Source organism: Ochotona princeps, chromosome 9 (assembly GCF_030435755.1).
Source record: "Ochotona princeps isolate mOchPri1 chromosome 9, mOchPri1.hap1, whole genome shotgun sequence".
Taxonomy (NCBI): Eukaryota; Metazoa; Chordata; class Mammalia; order Lagomorpha; family Ochotonidae; genus Ochotona; species Ochotona princeps.
In genome coordinates this window covers 28,636,662-28,654,414 of record NC_080840.1, presented here as the reverse complement: position 1 = coordinate 28,654,414, position 17,753 = coordinate 28,636,662, and the positions used below count along the sequence as shown (strand labels likewise).

At 35.6% G+C, this 17,753-nt stretch overlaps 1 long non-coding RNA gene across 1 annotated transcript in view; it reads right to left on the bottom strand.

Moving 5' to 3' along the window:
• Positions 1–1,763: 1,763 nt before the first annotated feature.
• LOC131481088 (uncharacterized) overlaps positions 1,764–17,753 on the bottom strand; it is a 55,050-nt gene continuing 39,060 nt past the window's right edge. The window contains exon 3 of the long non-coding RNA XR_009246023.1: positions 1,764–1,926. This is a non-coding gene — a long non-coding RNA (uncharacterized LOC131481088). The remainder of the gene's footprint in view (positions 1,927–17,753) is intronic.

Below are 17,753 nucleotides of genomic sequence, written 5' to 3'. Positions count from 1 at the left end.
ATACCTGTTCTTTTTTTTTTTTCAAAGGAAAGAATAAAGAAAAAGTCAAGTCAAACAAGCGGAAAATGTGATTGAAAGAACAGAAGAGTGGGCAGGTGGTTGGAGTTCAGCGCAGAACAGCCGTAGCCTCCTAGCTGTATTCCCCTGTCCGTGTGAAACTGTCCTCTGCCTTGTGGAATCTGTGATCTCTGTAGGGATTTGGGCAGTTCACTGTAGGAAGATGTACACACCAATTGTTTTGTGTATATTTCTCTGTGTGTGTTTAATTTCTCTGAAATACATGTGTGCATTTACAAAATAACTACGCATAACAACAACAGTGGTTCTTTTTCTGGATTCTTTATTCTGTTGTGTGCTCTTGACTGAGCTTTTCCAACTTCTGCCTTTCTTTGCTCTTAACTCCCTCGCTCATTTGAGTGGGTTTTTCGTGTTTAATTTTTCCTCCACCCTCAGAAAGTAACAGTCACTAATCTCAAATAGCTCTAAGCACATCGGTTTTATTTCTGTACTCAATCTTTGTTTTCGGTAATAGTCATATATCTTAAAGTGTGTGCATCCCTATGCATAGGCATGGAAATAATTAGTTTAAAAAATCAGTCTATTATCATCACTGTCACTTAAAAACATTTCCAGGAGTGTGTAAACTGCGCCCCATACTGGTTCCCTGCTTTGGTGGAACTCTATGAATAAATTACATTTCTAGACTCTGCCAGCTTCTAATTCCAGCTTACTGCACTTTGGAACAACATCTTTTTTGCGTACGTTGCATAATTTTTGTCTTCCTGTGTTTATTTTTATCTTTCTGTTTCTTTAATTCACCAATAACTTTGCAGGAAGAAATGGCCCCTCCTGTGGTGGTCAGAGCTTCTGCCGGCTTTCTGTCTATAAGTAGGTCAAATAATTTGTGTTGCGGTTAAAGCAGGAAAACCTGTTTCCCTGGCATTCAAATAGGAATATCATTATTTAATATACATGTTTGCATCCTAATTCTCAGAATTGGATAACACATGATACCAATGTAAGATTAAACGTGAATTTCTTTAACAAAAACAAGCTAGGTTTATTATAGTGTCTTTTTGGCATTTAAAGAAATGGTAAGCATTGAACTGTCATATTTTACAGTAACAATACAGAATTGTGCGTTCTGATTTGAAGTCAGAATGATTTCAATCAGTAACTGCATATACTTGAGTTTATGGGTTGGCAAACAGAATGGAAACAAAAAAGTTGTAAATAAGTTAAATCATTTGAGAAGACAGCACAGCCGTTGCACAACCCACCATTTTAACTGTCACTTTGCAACATGAAGGCGATTTGGACATGTTTCATCAAAAAAATGAAATTGACCAGCTAGTCTACAGGTGATCAGTTCCAAAACCTCCTCCAGAGTCAGCCCTTCAAATATTTATCATATAGGTATGTATGTTTGCTTGAATCATGATAAGACACCAATTTGGGATTTTTGGAAAGTGAGCTAGAATGTCACCTGAGACATCCGTCTAATTTGGATCCAGAAGCAAAGTGCCTTGAGAGGCCAAGTGAGGAGAGGGTGAGCAGGAGAGGAAGCAGGAAGGGACAGCCGGGGTTGCCAGCTCTAATATCCCAGTGCAATTATTTTGTGGACATCCACTCCTTGCCTGCACAGGAGATAGGGCTATAAGTGTATGTTATTTTTTAATTACAAGGGGGGGTAGAAAAAATCCTGACGATGGGCTGGAAGGTGCCATTGCATTGTTATTTTTTCCTCTCCCTTCGTTTGCTGATTGTGTGAGCCTGGCTCCTTTGCTAGCCGATGATAAGCAGAATTTCCATGTTCTCTGCATAATTAATCCATCTCTGCCTCTCTTCATGCCAACTCGCCCGTTATCGCCGGCACATGCCTGAATTGCAAAAGAATCCGCTCTTCAATTGGAACTTATTGATATTCTAAGAAAAAAAAGAGAGAGAAGGGGAAAAAAACTGAAAATCCTTAAGTTTAAGCCGCAGATTTTTAAATGGATTAATTTCGCTGCAATCGCAGCCATCTAAGGGGAAAGGCAGGCACAGCAAATTGAAAGCGCCTCCATGTTTGCAGAATTGGGTCCAGAACGCTGAAATGTACTGGCATAGCTCTCTTTTAAAGTCAGAACATTACCATTCATTTACATCACATGAAATACTTTTTTATGCTAGAAATATTCAAGAGACGTTCTTTAAATGCCTGCTAATGCTTGATAACATTTCTAACTTTCAACGTTTTGCTAGACTTTGATATGACATGATAGGAATGCCTTCCAGTATGGAATATTATATCTGTCTTTATCACATATTAGATTACATCATGTTTCTTAATCATTCCCAAGTAGTCTTTAAACAATGAAGTCTGTCATTGGCTATGTAGGATTTTGTGTGCTAGTGGAAGTCAAGGTTAGTCATTTATTTTTTTTAGTCTACTTACAAATGACATGTTTGATTTTGTTTAATTTGTCTTCTTCAAATGCCTAGAGACCTTGGACACTAATAATAGCATAATAAAAGCATAATCATTTCTCAGTAGTCATTGTTTTGACTATTTTCCTCAGTTATATGATAAAAATTATTTTTGAAACTTGATTCTCCTTTGAAGTTGGAAATAGTTACGCTTTGAAATCTCCTTTAACTTAGAAAAGGAGTAGTTGGAGTTGTCTTAACAATGTGTGCAATTCAAGAGTCAAAAATACAGAAACTTCCATTTCAGGATTCTTGTCATTTGCAGAATCAGTAAATCTTGCTTAGGTGTTCATGTTTTAATTTTTGATATCATATTACACATTCATTCTCTGATTCATGGGATCAAACGCTGAGCAGGGCTGAAGTATCTGTCCGAGTCTTGTTTTCCTCAGCCAGTCCTTTCCCCCCACGGTTAGTTGTTCAGCAACCTGCAGTGTATGCTGCTCTGCACAAGGCTGCTGTGCCCTATGCAGAGAAGAGTTCCTGATATGAACTAGGAAAAAATGCAAATGTGGGTCTCTAAAAAGAATCCCCCTTAAGTAGTTTCTGTACATCTGGAATTCAGTAGCACTTCAAAGGAAAAATAATAATAATAAATTTTAAAATACCGGCTAGGTGGGATAGTATGTTTCCTAGGGAAAACGAGGCAGTAACTAGTGACATTTATTGAAGATAACTGTTTCAATTAAACAACAAGATCTTGATCACCACAGGCCATCCTAACGTAAAATACTAGCATGTAGTAGAAATATCTGCACTCTTAGGGAATCCTTTAAATATTAACATTAGGTGTTCTCCTCGGGAATAAAGCAAAAACAAGAAAGAAAAACATTCATGATGTAAATGTTTTCTATAGTCACAGTAAAACAATTGAGAAAATGTTTCTTATTATAAACACAGAACAACTAAATGATACAATTTTCACCTAATCATCTTAATTATACGGTTATATAATTCACAGGCTACCTAAAGCTTAGAAATAGAGTTAACTGCCAGTTACACATTGAGTAATTTTGTATAGTCAGCTAAACAGTTTAAAGCAATTTTAAAAATGAAATGAAAAATGACCCTTCTTAAAATAGATGTAGCAAAAACATTTCAACCATAAATAACAATTTCACTGACCTTGTATAGTCAACCTTTTTCATTTAAAGGCATGAATTAAAAGGATTTTACAAGTGTCACTGGGGACAGAAAACATCTCTGGACCATATAACCCATTTTGAAAAGAAACATTAACAGTTAAACCACATATGTGTTATAGTATCAATATAGTTCATACTTGAGCATTCTGTACAGCTTAGTTACAAATATAGCAGTTAGAAGTATATAAAATATATAAAATTGTATTTTGTCTTTCTGCTGTGAAACCCCTGTGATTTTTGCCTATATAATTAAAGCTGCAACTTAGTTCACATAGTTTAACACATTTTTCCATGTGAAATATGAATTATTCTGACCTAGCTGTTGTATGCTAAATTCATTGAGTATTTTGATTGAATTTAAGGCATTACATTCCTAATTATTACCATGCAGGCAGACCAGAGCAGGCAGAGTGATGCAAATGGTTTTGAGATGTTCCGTGTCAGATGACAGGCTAAGTCAAACCGCAATGATTCACGACAAAGTGGTGACTGTGAATATGATATGAATTAGCTGTTCCACTGAAAAAACCAAGACACTGACACGGATTTATAAATGATGAACTGACTTATAATAGAAACAATTGAATAGGATTTTTCTCTTTCTTTTAAATGTAAGGATGAATTGAAAAGTGAAAACAGCTATTACAAATGATTTTCTTGGTGTCAAAAATTACTAAATAATGCTCCTTTTTGACATTAGAGAAGTGAGTGACAGTCCTTTATTTGTTTTGTGCATGATGGATGGACCCCTTCATCATCTCACTGCTGCTTCTCTTGGTAAGTGGGTGGGATTGAACCACTGACCACATCTCTAAGTTGACTTTTTGCTCATTAGGGCTCACCCTGTTGTGATCTTGAACCTCCCTGTGCTTGTTCTATTAGCGAAAGGTATCAGTTACACACCCTTCACAGGGGTGACGATATTATGGATAGCCTCAAAATGAGAAATTTAATGATTCTTTCTTTATCCTCCTCTTCTCCAACCCTAATTCCAACGGGTTTGAAATCTTTCATTGGAACACTCTTCATGTTCTTTTCATTACTGCTGAGTCAGGTGGTTCTTGCAGTAAGAAAAATGGTTCAAAGATTATTAAATCATAAGAATGATTTAATATTTCATGTTTTGTGATCAAAAAATTCAGTCCATACAATTGTTCCAAATGTTCCTCACTCCAGTTCCTCATAAGATACCCTAGTGATAGTGATTGGCATCCATCAATCAAAGAGCAATCATTAAGAACGTTCTATTTCTCTTCATACTACTTTGGGGAACAAAGGGGGATTGAAACTGCAATTTTCCTAAACCTGTAAATTCATCTTTCCTGAGCAACAGTTTATGGTAAAATCTGCAGTTATTTACTTGTAAAAAAAATGCATTCTATTGGCATCCGGTCATTGCTTAGTTTGAACCTAGTGTTCACTTTTTTAAGGATACCTGAAGACAAGATCAAAATTTGTAATTATCACATACCAAGTCTATACTCATAGAATATATTGATATCAGTTTCACAAATTTTTGCAGGTTAATTATGGGGGGATTCCAAGAAAGTTCATGGAATTAAAACTTAAATATAATGCAGATTTTCATGAACTTTTGGTAGCCTCCACATATAGAGATGTATAGATTTTTGGAATGTTTTATTTAGTTTCTTAAGAGAATGGGAAACAGAGAAAGACCGAGAGAGAGAGAGAGAGAGAATCACATGTGATAATCTGCTTCCCAATTTTCTGCAAGCCTGGAGCTCAATCCAGGTGCTCACTTGGGTTGTTGAAACTGACTGCTGGGGACTTCACCCACTCCTTCAGAGTGGGCACCCAGCAAGGAGCTGCAAGCAAGATCTGCACTGGAACTCAAACCTAGGCATTCTGACATGGCAGGAATACATTCCAACTGGCAACTTACTGCTATTCCAACATGCTACGTTTTTAAAGTTAAATCACAGTGTTTGGGAAACATCAAGCTATGTCTCTAAGAGGCAAATGGGACAGATAGGGTCTCTCCAAATACCTGACTAGATAATGATATTTAAACCTTATTTGATCCCTGTCTTACAAAGCATCCCAGAAAATATTCTGCAGCCTTCAGAATATCAGCTGTAGTCTTTTTAAACCATAAGTTTAGGTGTTTTCTTAAAACAAGAAACAAACTAAGGAAAAGATAGCTGTTATTTATAATTATGACCACTTAGAGTCTTTATGAAATCGAAAACCAGTTTTAATCTCATCATTTATGTAACTGTAATTGTAGAAACAATTTTAAAAAATAATATGTATTTCAAAGAGTTCTTATGTTAAAACACGTGAAAGCATAGCATATTTCCTGAAGCTTGAAAAGTATGCAGTTAATCTCCCAATATCCACCATTTGGTTAGTATTTTAAGTGAGACAAAGACTGGAAGAAGAGAAAAGGATGAAGACAGGATTCCTCTGTGTGTGTGTGTGTGTGTGTGTGTGTGTGTGTGTGTCTTGCAAGTATCAGGCATTACAAGCTTTTGGTAGAAATGAACATTTTTTTGGTAGGAATTTTAAAAATAGTTTTTCAATCTACTGCGATGTACTCTCCATTGTAAATATTACAAGGGTAAAAAGGGATTGTAAAAAATTTTTAAAAATGTTTTGATATTGTTGCTTTCATGTGAAAAGAATGTGCAGTCTGGGTTTTTTAGCTGAGTTCTCTCTTCTGGTTCTCTATTTGTAGACCTTGAGCAACCTGAATTGGAGATGAGAATAGTGATTTTGGAACAAACATCTAGCTAATTTAAACCACATATGTTTATGAATATAGTTTTGATGGCTAGGATAAGAAATTACAAAAAAAGTATGCACATATTTTGATTAGTATCTTCCATGCTCTATAAGGGCAAGATCCCAAAATGCATATTTTTAAATTTTAATTCAGATTTTATTGTTTATATATTTTTTAAGATTTATTTATTTTATTGGAAAGGCAGATTACAGAGAGGAGGAGAGACAGAGAGGAAGATCTTCCGTCCTATGATTCACTCCCCAAGTGGCCGCAATGGCTGGTGCTGCGCCGATCCGAAGCCAGGAGCCAGGAACTACTTTCTGGGTCTCCCATGAGGGTGCAAGGTCCCAAAGCTTTAGGTCGTCCTCAACTGCTTTCCCAGGCCACAAGCAGGGAGCTGGATGGGAAGTGGAGCTGCCGGGATTAGAACCGGCGCCCATATGGGATCCTGGTGCGTTCAAGGTGAGGACCTTAACCATTATGCTCTCATGCTGGGCCCTATTGTTTATATTGTACAACATGATATTTTGAAATAGAAATTTATTGTGCAAAAGATTAATTGAAGCTATTAATATGTGTATTATCTCAAATACTTACTATTCCTATACTCAGAGCATAAAATCTATGCTTAACAATGTTCAAGCATGTAATATATTGCTACTATCTTTTCCAAATACTTTGTCATTATCTATAGTCACCAATTTGGGAGCATATAATAGATTAACTAAATTTTGTGTCCTTTAACAAATTTCCCAATATGTCTCACAGCCTCTTTGGCCCCTCTACTAGTGGCCTCATTTTTGACCATTCAGCTGTCTGCTTCTATGAGTTCAATGGTTTTAAATCCCCCATAGAGAAAAGATCAGGTGGTATCTGTCTTAATCTATCTGGGTTTATTTCACCTAACATAATGTGCTCCAGATTTGTCTGTGTTGTCACGAATAATTGAAGTTCCTTCTTTCTTAGGGCCGGATAGCATTTCACTGTGCATATATACCGTCTCACATAAGATACAGTATGTATAAGCAGTACTACACTTGCTTTATCCAACCTATATGCTTGTTTTTGACATAAATGTTGATGCACATTAAATGAGGATCTTAATAAACAAATGATTACTTGAGATTTCTTTTCCTCTTTGGGGTACATTATAATTTTTTAACTTATTTATTTTTATTTGGAATGTCAGATATACAGACAGGAGGAAAAACAGAAAGGAAGATCTTCCATCCACCGGTTTATTCCCCAAGTGGCTGCAATGGCCAGAGCTGAGACAATCCGAAGCCAGGAGCCAGGAGTCTGCTACATGGGTCTCCTACGTGGGAGACCAAGGGTCCCAAGGCTATGGGCCATCCTCAACTGCTTTCCTAGGACACAAGCAGGGAGCTGGATGGGAAGTGGAGTAGCCAGGAAATGAACTGGCGCCCATATGGGATCCTAGCAAGTGCAAGGCAAGGATTTTAGCCACTAGGCTACAGTGGCTACTATTATTTTTAAAACGTTGTATTTCATTAAGTTTTGCTGGATCACATAAATATAAACATCGACTACTGTCACAGAAATCTGGTAGTATGGCATGCACATAAAGCACAATTTGCACCAAAAATTTATAAATGCAACATGTGTACAGTTTTATTTTAAAATTTGTATTATAATTAAACATTATAGTATTAATCAATTTACATAATAAACATCTATCATTTTTAAATGTCTGTGCAGATAGAAAGCTATTTATAATCTAATTATAGCATGTTAAGAATGTGATAACTTCCAAATCACGTTAGAGAACAAGTTCATTTGTACTTGAATGAAACTTGGCAGTGTAGGCATTCTTCTACCACAGTGTCCCATCAGCCTTCAGAAGGCTCTTTGGTCCAGGCAATATTATCATCACAATCATACTGTGACAACAAAATTTATCAACAAATAGAAATATCAAAAGTACATTGATGTAATTGAAGAAAAAAGACAATGAAACTTAGCAGAAAATATACAGGTAACGTTTTTCAGGAAGGAAAAATTGATTTGGATTTTCATAAAGAAGGAAAACCAGGAGCCTGGTTAGATCAGCAAGTAAGAGTGCATCAAGGGAGAAAGACTACAGCAATGTGGTGCCTCGATTTTCTCAGCTAGAACATAAATTAATGGGAGAAAAAAGAAAGGGAGAGATTTCAGTGCCCATTGTTATTGCTATACATATTATACATATTACTCGTATGTTATTATTTTCACATTTGATTATAGAGTGCGTAGACAGAAAAGTTTGGATTTGAGATAAATGGACACCATCAGACCGTCAGAACAAACAAAAAGATTCAAAGAGTTGTTTCAGGAAACTGTCAAAAAAGGAATGGATAAACGGTGGTACAATTACTTCATGGGATACTACTCACCCACTAAGAAGAATGAAATTCCACCATTTGCAACAAAATGGTCCCCAATAGAGGCCATTATGCTCAGTGAAATAAGCCAATCCCAAAAGAACAAATAACATATGTTCTCTCTGATACAAAGCAGCCTTCATGAAAAATACAGGATCAATAGAAACATAAGTAAACATGCATGTACATAGTCATCTAGAGGAACTGTATAATAGAGACTATCATATCGAGAAGTGAGATACATTACACTATGCATCTATATTCCTGAATCAAAGATGGACTCCCTTTGAAACGGTAACACATATCTTGACAGTAGGATGCTGGACTCTGTAACATTGTTTATATTTACACTGCCATGAAACATTTAGGCAGAAGAATAATGGACTGGTGACTTTTTGAATGGCTATACTATTGTAATAATATAGGGTAAATCAGTGGAGGAACTGGATATACAGTGGGATTGTATCATAAAAATAAAAAATAAAGAATTAAAAAGATAGTTGTCTCTGGCAATCAAAAGCAAGCTTCTGAAACAGATGAGTTAATGAAAGATACCACTGAAAATCAAGAATATGTGGTCACAGACTGAATTTTCACTTAAGTTCAAGCCAACTTACTAGATTTAACTCACACTAAAAATTTAATTGTGTAACTCTATAAGTTCCTACACTAAATCTTAGCCAAAAGGCTGAGAAGCAATAAATGCATGATTTTTCAACATAAAATGAAAAAGTAAGCTTGCAGAACATCACCTCACAAAAGGAAAAGAAGCCTGCTCTTACCATTCATTTAGATGTTGCAAAATAAGTTATTGTTGAAAACAATTACCATTGGAAAAATAAATCTAGGTATCAGCATAATCTTCCTCTGTCAACAAACTTATGGAAATGTGTACATGAAAATTCACATCGCATAACTGTGCTTTCCTTCAAAATATCCATCTTCCTCAAATATTTTTTCTGATGCATTAATTCTTCCTTAGTTTTTCTATATATCTTCAAAATCAGTCGTACATTAACATTATATTTTAATTACATGGACTTTGCTTTCAGACTGTTCAGTTCAAGTTGCATCATCCTCTATTTGGGTAACGCCAGACAAACTATTGCATGTGTGTGCTCCATAATCTCTTCAATGCAGTGGAAATAGTAACAGAAAGTGCCTTGAGAGAATTTTGTGAGCTGCTATGAAGCACACACATAAAGTATAATGGAGTCTGGAACAAAGTACACACCATAAACATTAGCTTTTACTATGAACGTTTTCCCTTAAAAGGTGAGTGAGTGAGTATGTGTGTGTGTGTGTGTGTGTGTGTGTACACTTTCATGTATGTTTATTACACATTGGAATGAGGGACTGATGCAAGATGAAAGCATTTAGAAATTGGTATAATCTTCTCAATAAACAATGGTGTGTTTATCTGCAATTTTAGTTCATAATATGTGGTATAATACTAACTCACCTATTTTGTATAAAGAGGTATAATTATCAATATATGCATCCCAAACTATTTCCTTGGGTCACACTCTTTAAAGCTGTTCTGCCATTTTTTAAACATATTTACTCGATGAAATTTACTTCATGTAATGTTACATGTGGGATTCTTTCATCCTTTCACTCAATTTCATCCTTTCACACAATTGTAGTTCACACACCTATAATGGAGGTTAATACATGTAGCCTAGCAGGGTGCTCTTTAATCACCTTGCTTTATTGCCTTGCATGTCGGTAGGGCTCTTAATTGTTGTACATATATTTATACAACAGGTTTCTTATCAGGTGGCCAATGGTGTAAGTTAGCCTATTGTATTTGTGTTCATAGTTACAAGCATTGGAAAGTGAAAGAAATCAAATATTCTGCTGTCCCTTTCTATAAAACTTATGTGTGAATAGAAAGGGCCTTAGTGACACACAGTTTATTCTTAGTGAAGCTCTTATTGACTTCTAATGATTATTGTTTTTTCACTTTGTTCAAGCCCATTCAATAACAAACCCAAGCATTTATGTGCATAAAAATAAAAATGCCCCAGTGTCTATTTTATCCCATCTTTAAAAATTTGAAAAGACGTTTCATGCTACTGGGCCACCTGTCATTTCTTCTATTGAGGGTTCCTTGAGATTATTAGCATGTTACAGGGTCTTCTGGCCTAAAAGACTAAAAATCCTTCCCAGTGCATCTCAGCAATTTCTTAGCTATTCACCTTTCTGGAGTTTTCAATCTCAATCAAAGGAACCAAGTTTCTTCTACCTTTCCAAATTAAAATTTCTTCTCTTTGATAGAAAATGAAAATGAAATAGAAGAGCACTCATTTTCTATTATATATTAAATTGTATTTTACATAAATAAAAGGTATCAATCCTGTCCTGAATCTTTTCACTGCACATATATGTTAAAAGGACATTCCTGTAGTATTAGATTCCTTGTATTAGTAGTAGTAGTAGTATTAGCATTATATGGATATTAGTAGTAGTAGTAGCAATATTAGCACTTTTTAAAAACTCTGCCCATTTCTGTATATGATTTCCTGGACAATCCTTAGCTTATACAATTTTGTTGAAAATATTTCTGGGCAGAGTCCGCCAATTCCATGTTTCAATACAAAATCCTCTCCCAACTACAGAACTCATTATTATCAAAACTTCTGCAAGAAGAAAAACTTTTTATGGTGCATCTATCATTGTCTAGGATTCCACTTCATTTATTTCCTCTCAAATTATTATTTTTGTAGCACAACTTTTGATTAGGGAAGTTGAAGTCTTCATGTTATAGGAAAACAGATGGTAATTAATTTATTACCAGAGAACATAGACAGCTTTTATTTTGTTTTTGGATATCTCTCCATTTTCGCTTGTGATTGTATGGTTAGTATTTCTTAATTTTGAATTTTATGGTAATGTTGACTTTATCTTTTTTCTACAAGCTGGCAATGGGATGTTGCATGATTTGATTTGAACTCTAAGTTTATTCAGTATATTCCTGAGTGTTTTGACATTAAAAAAAAAAGAAAATATGGTAATAATGATCTCTTTAGGTTTATGTCACTTGCACTGCTCAAAATAATTCATATTAGTTGAACGATTTCCACAAGTCACCAATTAGATCTTCTTACTAGCAAGTAACCAGAGAAGGGTTTATAATGACATAGATAAGAGATGAAGTCAGCATCAGCTATAACAGGTTCTATAGTTTAATTTTTCCTTATGCATGCCTTATTCTCTTTCAAAACCTGGCTCCACTTGCCTATGCGTGATTCATTCTCAAGTAGGCTTTCTCTAAGCAGAATGGAAGATAACAACTTAAAATGGGAAACAGAAAAAAAAGAAGAAGAAGGAAAAGAAGAAGAAACCCTCTCCAAGAGTCAGGAAGACCTTCGTTAGCTCTTTCGGATGTGAGTCCGTTATTGTCAAGAGCCGGTGCAAAACTGCTCTTGGCCAGTTTGGATTCTCACATCACCTGTGTGGTAAGCAGCTGCAGGACCATTACTGCCAGTCCAAAGTACACCATATAGGAATGTGTTCATTGTGCATACATACACACACAGAAAACTGTTGTCACCAGTAAAGAAGACTACTGCGCATGCCAAGAGAACTGAGCTCCCCTTTACTCTCACTGACTTCAATCTTCTGTTTGAAAACACAGCATGAAAACTCCAGGTGCCTTGCTTTTTCACAGTGTAATTTCTGATTGAATCCAGATGAAGTAGCAGCCTTTCTCAGGTAAACTATAGTACCAAAATGATGTATATAGGAATAACAAGTTTCCAGCACCCTATATATTATTTTTTTAACTTTTTAGTATCATGATATTGATTAGAAAATATCATGAATGTCAAATCTTGTCTACTGGTTCTTAGGAATATCCTAATTATTTCCTTCTGGCTAACAAGCTCTCTCAAAACAATGATGCCTAATTTGTGAAAGTATTTGTGACATTAATTCCTCTGCATTCTATTGGGTATCACTTGGGGAAACTTGGGGAACAGAATGAGATAAATCCTTTGGCTTTGACTTTAGCTAGCATTGTAGCCAGGGACCTTTGTCTATGATTGTCTCCATAGTGCTCATGCTTCCTTACAGCATGGCAGTTGGGCTCCAGTGGTGAACATTCCGAGAGAAAGGACCATGCTACTTCTATAACAGAATTAGTGGCAAATGCAGCATCATTTCCATTGCATTCTACCATAGAACCATCTACAAAGAACCACTGAATTAAAAGGGAAAGAAATATCGACTCCAATTCTTTAGTGAGAGAATGGAACCGCATGTAAGGAAGATCATGTGAGACTGAATACGTTTCACAATTGCTACAGTGATACAACTAGCAATTATAATGTAATTTTCTTGTCTATCTTTGTCCTTTTATCTTCTTCTAAGGGTTATTTACCATTTTTTCTAACACCCTCTGCATCATGAATCCGATTTTCTGTAGTAAATATGAAACATGTAGACTATCATAAGAAAAAGTAAAAATGCAAATATGAGAAAGGGAATAGCTTGCTTCGGTGAGTTTATATTCTAGCTAATCTAAGATATAAATGAAGAATAATTTAAGTTCCCTGTTTGCACCATGTGGAGAACCTCAGAGGACTGACTGACCAATAATCCTAACTCCAAATTAAAAATTGTCACCTGGGCCTGGTGCAGTAGCCTACTGGCTAAAGTCCTCGGTTTGTGTGCGCCAGGATCCCGTATGGATGCCAGTTCTAATCCCGGCAGCTCCACTTCCCATCCAGCTCCCTGCTTGTGGCCTGGGAAAGCAGTGGATGACAACCCAAAGCCTTGGGACCCTGCACCAGCGTGGGAGACCCAGAAGAAGCTCTAGGCTTCTGGCTTCGGATCAACGTGGCTCCAGTCATTGCAGCCTCTTGGAGACTGAATGAGTAGAAGAAAGATCTTCTTCTCTGTCTTTCCTCATCTCTGTATATCTGATTTTTTGAATAAAAACAAACAAATCTTTAAAAAATAAAATTCAATAAATTCCTGTCTCCTGACTTCAGCTTTGTTTACATCTTGCTATTGTGAATATTGGGGGGAATGAATCAACAAGTGAAAGATCTGTGTGCATGTGTGTTTGGGGGTGTGTGTCTGTCTGCCTCTTAACTGGAACTGAACAAACAGTGAAACAAAATTAAACTGCTCTGGGAAGACTCAGTAGTCAGAATTTGGAGAGAGAAGCACACAAAATGAATTCCAGTCCTCTCTCAGCGCTATTCTATTGACTCCTACAGTGATTAGTAGGATCCTGTGAGCCCCTCAGGGCTGTGAGGTGCCCAAACCCAGTGTTAGGGCAAGTAGGACATTTACTCTGCTCTGAAGAATATGTTTTAGGAAAACGTTCATGTTTTTTTTTTTTTTTTTTGCTCTCTAATTTTTTTTAATTATTTATTATTTAACTTCAGTAATTACATTGTATTATGTGACACAGTTACATAGATACTTGGGTTCTCCCCACCCCTCCCCAAACCCTCCCACCATGGTGGATTCCTCCACCTTGTTGCATAACCACAGCTCAAGTTCAGTTGAGATTTCCCCATTGCAAGCGTATACCAAACATTCCCCAAGCTAACGCAATATGCAGAAAAGCAAGTAGCAAATGATGATAAATCTTACTTTTTTAACAGTATTTAGCATGAAAAACAAAACCCCTAACATCAATAAAGCGAGTATGGTAAGGCCTGCTCCTTTGGAACAAGGAGAACACAAGCCTTCTGTTTGGAATGAAAGAACCCTGAGTTAAATTGATAATGGGCCCAAAAAGACAGAAGAAGAACCACTGGTAACTGGGGAAATCTAAAAAGATGAGATTCTTCAATATTTAGGATAAATGTGATAAGTTTGTTCTGTCATCATGGACTACCACGAATATTCCCAACTTAATAAATGCATACACACAGACAACATACGAACACATGGGTTGGCACAACTGTATCCTATTACTGAAAAGCAGAGTGTATCATTTAATGGACTTGGAAAGATGGTATGGCAGGAGCTATTTGTCAATAAATCTCTTAATAAGAAAAGCACCTAAATTCACATTCATTCTCCAACTCACTATATGCTGCACAGTATGATGAGATTTTTGTTTTATCCTTTTCAAGTAGATTATCACAAACATATTGACTGAAGAAAAACACATAATTTTATGGTTCTCTCTTCTTTCTTAGGTATAGGGGTGTTCAAACACGAAGAATCCTGTCATGAAATTCAAGCAATACCTAATAAAAAAGCAAGTTTGGCTCCATGGAGATAAATTGCATGGTGAGGATGAGCAACAATTTATTGTTCTTAGCTTTCAAATATTTTTTTTACTTATTATTGCTACAAATTCTGACCAGATATGCCAAAACGTAGCACAACCAACTTTCTTTACGATTGTTATGCATGGCTTCTTTGAGGCACCTAACCATCCTGTTGCTATAATTGGAATTGGTGTTAAATAAACTTTGCACAATGCTTGTTTTCAAAGCCATTGTGGCATAATCACATCATTAAAATGTTAGCTGTTTACATTTATTGATAAGATTTAACATGACACAGCATTATTAGCATTCTTCCACAGATGTAGAAACCAAGTCACAGAGCAATCCAGCCACTAGCACAAAGGACATGGATGGTGGGTGAAGGAGTCGAATTAGAATTCAGAAACTCTAGTTCTAGAACCAAGTTTTGAGTGTGAGAAATATTAAACTACAAGTTTTTAACATTCATGAATTTTAGTGGGTTTTTGTGCAACAATATATGCCCTATTTTTACCTCCTATGTATAGACTATACAAATTAAAATTCAAAGAAAACTGTATATATGCCTGATTTTTAAAAAAAGTTTAATCAAATAATAACTGACAAGGCATACAGTGCCTTTACAAGAAATTATTCTCTTAATTATGCAAATATACGTACACATAATTAATTATTTATCTGAAACACAGAGTTGCAGAGAAAGAGGGAGAGGCAGAGAGAAAGAGAGAAAGCTTGCATCTGTTGGCTCATTCATTGGCCCACACTGAGTCAGGCCAAATCCAGGAGTCCACAATTCCTTCCAGATCTCCTACATGGGTGGCAGGAAATCAAGCAGTTGAGCCATCTTCTGCTGCTTTTCCCAGGCTTATTAGCAGGGAGCTAGATCAGAATTGGAGAAGTCAAAACTTGCTTAAATTGCTACATGGAAAAGCAGACCCCTAAGCATATATGTGTAATTTTATATGTTATGTAATTTGAAACATATTATTTGCATTTTTAATTTTTATAATTCCCTATAACCATGCATACAAATAGCCTTCACAATGTTATGGAAAATGCATACTATCTTTCGATTCTGTTTTCCACAGAACTAATTAGTTCAGAGAACAAATTTGAGCTCTTTGATTAAAAATATATTCTATTTTTCCCTTGTTTCCCAAGTATTTTCTAGATCCTACACCAATTCTTTCATAAAAATAACAATACAGATACACAGGCACAATTAGTTGAATCTGTCTATGTCAAACACACACTGAAGCCTGCATGGAATTATGTGACTTGGCATAAGGTGGAAAATATTTCACTTTCAGATGCCTTTTGTTGCCATCATTTTATATGTTGATTTCTTTCCCTAACCATTCTCTTCCTCTCTTTTTCCCTCCCTCCCTTTCTTCTTTGTCTCATTTTTTTTTCCAGTTTTTCCATCACTCAATTAGCTTGTACTCTTCAAATGGAAGACCAGAGCATGAGAGCCGTATCCTAAGATACTTACCAGGGCTATAGCCTACAACATAAGTAGCTTATGTATTTGGATTTCCAAATGTTCCTGAATGCAATTTTATTTGCTAGAGACATGGGAAAATGCTTTTGTTTACTCTTATGGAAAAAACAGAATTTTGGATGATCTCTAAAGTGCCCTTGGGTTTAGAAATCAAGTAATTTAAAAATAATGTCTAGTTTTGAAATCTAATCCTGTATATACAGAGAATGAGAAATATCAGAATGGTAAGTATACAAGTATAAGACATGATTAATAAAACAGTTAATAAAATATTTTTCCTATCAATGAAGGAGATTAAGACAAATGAAATAGGTACTATCAGTAAATTTGAAATGAAGACCCATGGTGAATGTATGAAAGTAGACATATTAAGAATGAACAATAGAGATTTATCTGAAATAGATTTCTCTGAGTTCTATTACTGGATTATTAGAAATCCTATCCTGATTGCTCACAGGTCTGACTAAAGAGGCATGTGGGCCTATTCTTCATTTGTTACTTCACCATTTTATTCTGATGCAAAAAAAAAATGAAAGATATTCATGGATTTGTTCATGGTGTTAGCTCTCTGAAACTATCTTAAAACATCTTCAAGTTACCTAATCCTGTTACCAACATTGAAAATGTTTTTCTGAGTAAAATGCAATTTTTAAAATGCCTTTTAATTGCTAATTAAAACTGATCCACTTTCAAAAGCAGGTTTTCATTGATTATGGAATTTATTTTTACTTAATTTCTAGAAAGCATATGAGAGTATTATGAATATATACTTTTTTGCAGTTGAATTACAATACACGGTTTAAAACAAACTTAAGTGGCACCAGTATTCCTGTTATTCATTTATGAGAGACTGATCTTCCACACAAATAATATAAAAATCTATGGATGAACTTCTAGCCTAATGGTTAAGACACCTCATCCCATATCAGAGTACCTGTGTTCAATAACAGGTGTTAGCTTCTGACTTCAGCCTGTTGCTAATGCAGTTCATGGAAGGTAGCAATGATGGTTCAGCTAAACTGGATTCTGCCCCTCATGTCAAAAGTCGGGTCGATTTTCCAACTCCTTGCTTTGCTTTCACTGGCACAGCTGCAGTAGTAGATACATGGGAGTGATCCAGCAGATCAATAGGTTCCTTCTCCCTTTCTCTCTCTCTTTCATTCTCTCTGTCCTTCTTTCAGAATAACTAATTAATGCTTTTAAAATTTAGAATACATTTTAATTATTTCATGACAAATGATCTTTTTATACATTTTTTAACATTTATGAAAA